The sequence below is a fragment of the Dipodomys ordii genome, unplaced genomic scaffold, assembly GCF_000151885.1.
Source record: "Dipodomys ordii isolate 6190 unplaced genomic scaffold, Dord_2.0 Scaffold23, whole genome shotgun sequence".
NCBI classification, from domain to species: domain Eukaryota; kingdom Metazoa; phylum Chordata; class Mammalia; order Rodentia; family Heteromyidae; genus Dipodomys; species Dipodomys ordii.
Genome location: NW_012267239.1, coordinates 1,524,167 through 1,529,756, shown reverse-complemented (window position 1 = coordinate 1,529,756; position 5,590 = coordinate 1,524,167). Strand labels below are relative to the sequence as shown.

Genomic DNA, 5,590 nt, shown 5'->3' with positions numbered 1-5,590 from the left:
TGAGCATTTCTTCATGTGTCTATTGGCCATCCTCTTTCCTCTTCAGAGAAGTTTCTCTAAGTCTTTAGCCCACTTATTTATTGGGCAGTTGTGAGAAGTTTATTTACTGAACTGCTGCCCCCACCATGCATGGTGGAGAAGCATGGCTGAAAAGGAAAGGGGGGGAAGGGGGGGCACCCGGGGACCCACCCCTGGGCCAGAACTTATCTAGGCCAGGGACAGGAAGAGGTGTGGCCACACTGGATCCGGATGTGACCTTAGGGTCTGGGACCCTTCTAAGGTCAGATGGGAGGCATGTGACCAGAAGTGGCCCAGGATGTGACCTAGCAGGAGGGGAAGGTGACTGCTTCCAGTCCTGCCAGTTACCTAGGTAACAGATACTGGGTGGAGACTTAGCCAAGACATAAGGAGGTGTCCCTGTGCAGACCTTACACTACCAGCAAGAATCTTGAAGAAATAATGGACCAAGTGAGGTTGAGCATACCTGTAATCCTGGCACTCAGGATGCTGAAGCAGGAGGATCAGTAGTGAGCTACATAGTGTCAAAGAAAACAAAACAAAAATAATACAACAAAGCATAACACCAGAGCAAACAAAACTGTAGGTCTTTCAACAGCAAGACATAATTTCTTTTCCTTATTACCAAACCATTGTCTGAAAACACTATGTTGCGGTGTTTTAGGGTATGGGTTGAGAAGCGTTTTTGCGTAAGTCCAGATAGTAAAAGCTTCTATCTTTGTAGCTGTGTGATCTTTATGTTCTGTATTCAACTGTGCTGATAAGGCATGAAAACACTCACAACAAGTAGATGAATATAGTTTGTATTCTAATAAAATGTTATTAAAAAGTTTTTTTTTTTTTTTTTGTCCATCGAGGGGCTTCAACTCTGGACCTGGGCACTGGCCCTGAGCTCTTCAGCTCAAGACTAGTGTTCTACTACTGAGCCACAGCACCACTTCCAGCTTTTTCTGTGTATGTGGTACTGAGGAATTGAACCCAGGGCTTCATGCATGCTAGGCAAGCACTCTACCACCAAGCCACATTCCCAGCCTTGTAGAGAAAATTTCTTAAAAGGCACTGGAGAAATTCACTGAGCTGAATAAACATGAATGTGTACACAGATTAAAAATGTTGTCATGTGCAGCTACAATAGTACTAAGAGAGCAATTTGTAGCAATAGATGCTTATATTAGAAAATGAAGTTGAAATGATGGAAAATAAAAAAGAAGTTGTTTTCCTTGAGCACATAGCCACATTCCAAGTGCTTACTAGCTATTTGTGGATAGTGACACTGCAGATCTTAGATATTGGGCAGGGAAGATCTAGAACATTCCTTTATTGTAGCACATTCTATTGTATGGGGCCACTGTATGCAAGGGAGATTTGATGAATTAGAGTGGAACAGGACTTTGTCATTAAGTTGCAGTTTTTAAGATTTACATTAATTAATTAATTATTATTTTGTGCTTGTACTGAGCTTGAACTCAGGGCCTGATCACTGTTCTTTAGCTTTTTCCCTCAAGGCTAGTGCTTTATCACTTGAGCCACACCTCCACTTCTAACTTTTTGCTTGTTAATTGGAGATAAGAGTTTCACAATCTTTCCTAGATGGCTGGCTTTGAACTATGATCCTCCGATCTCAGCCTCCTGAGTATCTAGGACTGTAAGCATGAGCCACTGGTATCCATCTTACTTTAATTATTTTGAAAACAGAGCACCCCATCTAATACTTTGGTGCCCTCCTGTAACATCTAACACTTCAGTTTGTACTGAACCTCTTCTCTCCTCCCCATACAACCAGAAGAAACACACTACTTTCAAGATAAATCATTGCACTTTTAGATAGCTATGCTCCTTTCTATTGATTATAATCAAGCTGGAATGCTATCTTTTTTTTTTTTTTTTTCGGTCGTGGGGCTTGAACTCTGGGCCTGGGCGCTGTCCCTCAGCTCTTCAGCTCAAGGCGAGCACTCTACCACTTGAGCTACAGCGCCACTTCCGGTTTTCTGGTGGTTTATTGGAGATAGGAGTCTCACGGTCTCTCCTGCCCGGGCTGGCTTTGAACCGCGATCCTCAGACCTCAGCCTCCTGAGTAGCTAGGATTACAGGCGTGAGCCACCAGCGCCCGGCTTGGAATGCTATCTTTTTGTGTAAAGAGGGCTGACTTAGTGGGAGTGGGAGGAAGGTCCAGTGTCTAATCTCTGGGTTTGAGAGAAGCCCACGAGGGAGGTGATATGGTGTAGAGTCATGATTAGGAGATTTGCCTGTTATATAAGCTCTGGGAATACATTATAGTTTTTTTTTAATTTAAAATTTTTCTAGTCCTAGGGCTTGAACTCAGGGCCTGGATACTATCCCTGAGCATTTTTTGCTCAAGGCTAGCATTATCCTACTTGAGCCACAGCTCCATTTTTGGATTTTTGCTGCTTAACTGGAGATAAGAGCCTTGTGAACTTTTCTGCCTGGGCTGGCTTTGAACCATGACCCTCAGATCTCAGCCTCCTAAGTAGCTAGGATTACAGATGTGAGCCAGCGGCTCCTGACAACACATCATGTCAGAAGCAGCAATGATGTCTTTCTTCCTGTTAGTGCCTGAGTCTGGCTTGCCATTGATAGTCAGTTGATGAGAGAGATTAGCTTTACCTAAACAGGTAGGGCTCAGTGGTTTACATGGAGTTTCTCATGGGTTTTGTTTTCCTTTACTCATGACTCAGGATTGGATTATTCTAACCAATAAAGAAAACAGGCCACTGTTTGTCTTTTGTGCAGAAGGTACTGCTTCCTTATTGAAGCTGACATTCGATTCTTCTGCCAAAGTTAGTTTATGCCATTACATAAATAGTTTCTAAAGCTTGGCCAGGTCTCAGAACCACAGGAGATAAGGCAGGTATAGGACATAATATTGTAACTAGCTAGTGGCTAGCCAATGGACTGCTAAGAAATGAGAAGGCAGTAGTTCCTTTAAGTTGCCAAGGCAACTTCCCCAATGCAACTCTTTCTGGTACAGGGCACTTAGCAGCCTCCAGCGATGGAAACTAGTGGGTACCTGAGACTGTATATATTAAACTGTGTCGATTTAACATTCAGATCAATTGATCATGTGAATACATTAATACAGTTTATATGGGTGATCTATTTATACCACTGAAAAATCATTAATTACAACTATACATGGTCCACATTTAAAACAAATGAATGATTTACTGTAATATGAATAAGTATATATACATAGAAGTTATGTTAATTTTTCATTTTCTTTTGTGCTGTCTCCTGGAGATTGAACTCAGTGCTTCAGCACTTTTGTCTGGCTATTTCTGCTAAAGATCGATGCTCTACCACTTGTACCATAACACCACTTCCAGGTTTTTTTTTTTCTGGTTAATTGGAGATAGTCTCATGGATTTTTCTGTAAGAGTTGGCTTTCAACCTCAATCTTCAGATCTTAGCCTCCTGAATAGATAGGATTATAGATGTGAGCAACAAAGGTCACTTGGGTATTTCTTTTTTTTTTTTTTTTCTGGATCCGGTCATGGGCCTGAACTCTGGGCCTGGGCGCTGTCCCTCAGCTCTTCAGCTCAAGGCTAGCGCTCTACCACTTGAACCACAGCACCACTTCCGGCTTTTTTCTTTTCTTTTCTTTTTTTTTTTTTGCTTATGTGGTGCTGAGGAATTGAACTCAGGGCCTCATGCATGCAAGGCAAGCACTCTACCACTGAGCCACCTTCCCAGCCCTTGGGTATTTCTTATAATCAAGCAATGGCATTCTACAGGATAAGTAGCAATGTTGTTTCTTTTTAAATACATTTTCTTCATGTGATATGTCTTCATGATAGTGTCTTAGATACAATCAAATGTGTTTGTACTTGAACTCAGGGTGAACACAGGGCCTAACACGTGCTTGGCTTTTTTATTTATTTTATTTATTTTTTGTCTTTCACAGCTGGTACTCTACCACTTGAGTCTTGCATTTAGTCCAGCTTTTTGCTGATTAATTGGAGATAAGAGTCTCTTTGATTTACGGCTTGGGCTGGCTTCGCATCTCGATCCTCAGATATCAGTCTCTGCAGTGGCTAGGATTCCAGGTGTCATCATGAGCTGTTAACCTGTTCGCTTCCAGTGTAGGGGAGTAGACAGAAAAACTTCCAGAAGAGAATCCCAGGGGACTTAGGGGAAGGAAGACAGTTCTGGAGGGACTTGTATTGCCCTGGGTTGATAATCTAGGCAGGAAGGACTCCAGAAGAGCAGAGAAACCAGAGGAAGCTGTGACAGAGGAGAGAGGCAGGAGGTGGTAGGCAGTTCTTGATTTTAGAGGGGGCTATCGTGAAAATCCACGGGCTCAGGAGAAAGGCCTTGTTCCTAAAGTTAGTGAGTCTTAAAGACAGAGGTTGTACCTTGGACAAAAGTGAGGGACCATCTGAGGGGCAAAGAAGGGACTCTGGGACTGAAATTGCAGGAGGAATGAACTTTCATTAGGAGCCAGGCCAGGAGCCTCCAGGAGTCTGAGATGAGCCTGAGTTGAGCAAGCTTCACGCACTGATTCACATGACGTGGTGCTGAGGTAACTTAGCACTGGCCAGTGGGTCGGGATTTCCCTTGTCTGTGGCTCTGTGGTTTGGCTCCTTGTACTAAGAGCTGTCGGAGGACAATAGGAGAGCAGGAAGACCGAGGAAGTTCACAGCCCAGACATGCAGGGGAATTCCCCACTCCTTGGCAGCAGGAATGACTAAGAAGCCAGGCCCGGGGCTAGGAAGGTGGCTCAGTGGTAGAAAGCTTGCCTTGTATGCATGAGGCCCTGGGTTCAATTCCTCAGCACCACATAAACAGAAAAAGCTGGAAGTGGCGCTGTGGCTTAAGTGGTAGGGCGCTAGCCTTAAGCTGAAGATCTGAGGGACAGCGCCCAGGCCCAGAGTTCAAGCCCCATGGGAAAAGAAAAAGAAAAGAAAAACAAAATGAAGCCAGGCCCCAGTCACACATGCAGCACAGGCCAGAGGAGGGGTGTGCTTTGGGAAGGGAGTTTGGTGATACTTTTACCTTGAAGGAGCTGGCTCCATGGGGATGTCAGGTTCCACAGGGCTGAGCCAACCCTCTGATAATCCCTTGGCTGACAGAGGCAAGCATTCCACAGGGTGGAGGGAGAGTGGGAACCATAGGAAGAGCCAAAGGATTTGGCTTTCCCACTTTGTGACTCTGGGTAATTCATTTAACCTCTGGGAATCTCAAGAGGCTCTTCTGTAATGCGAGACAGTCAGATGAGGGAATCACCAAGGCTCTTTTCAGAACTAAAAATTCCAAGATTCTTGGTGGCAGGACAGGGGTACAAACACAAGAAATGAGTACAGGCTTGCTACCTACTTGTAAGGTATATTAAATAGGTAGGTTTCATTAGGTAACCCATGAAGAGAACACCATGAGCTATTCAGGCAGGAGAAGAAGTTTATTTTTTATTTATTTATTTTTATTTATTGTAAAAATACCATACAGAGGGGTTACCATTACATGGGCAAGGTAATGAGTGCATTTCTTATCAAGCACTGTTGCCTCCTCCTTTGTTTCCCCTTCCCATCCCGTCCCATCTCCTTCCCTTCCCCCC

General features: G+C 44.0%; 1 protein-coding gene across 1 annotated transcript in view; it reads left to right on the top strand.

Moving 5' to 3' along the window:
* Positions 1–5,590, top strand: part of Slc5a1 (solute carrier family 5 (sodium/glucose cotransporter), member 1) — a 68,141-nt gene that overhangs the window by 7,923 nt on the left and 54,628 nt on the right. The window lies entirely within an intron of this gene.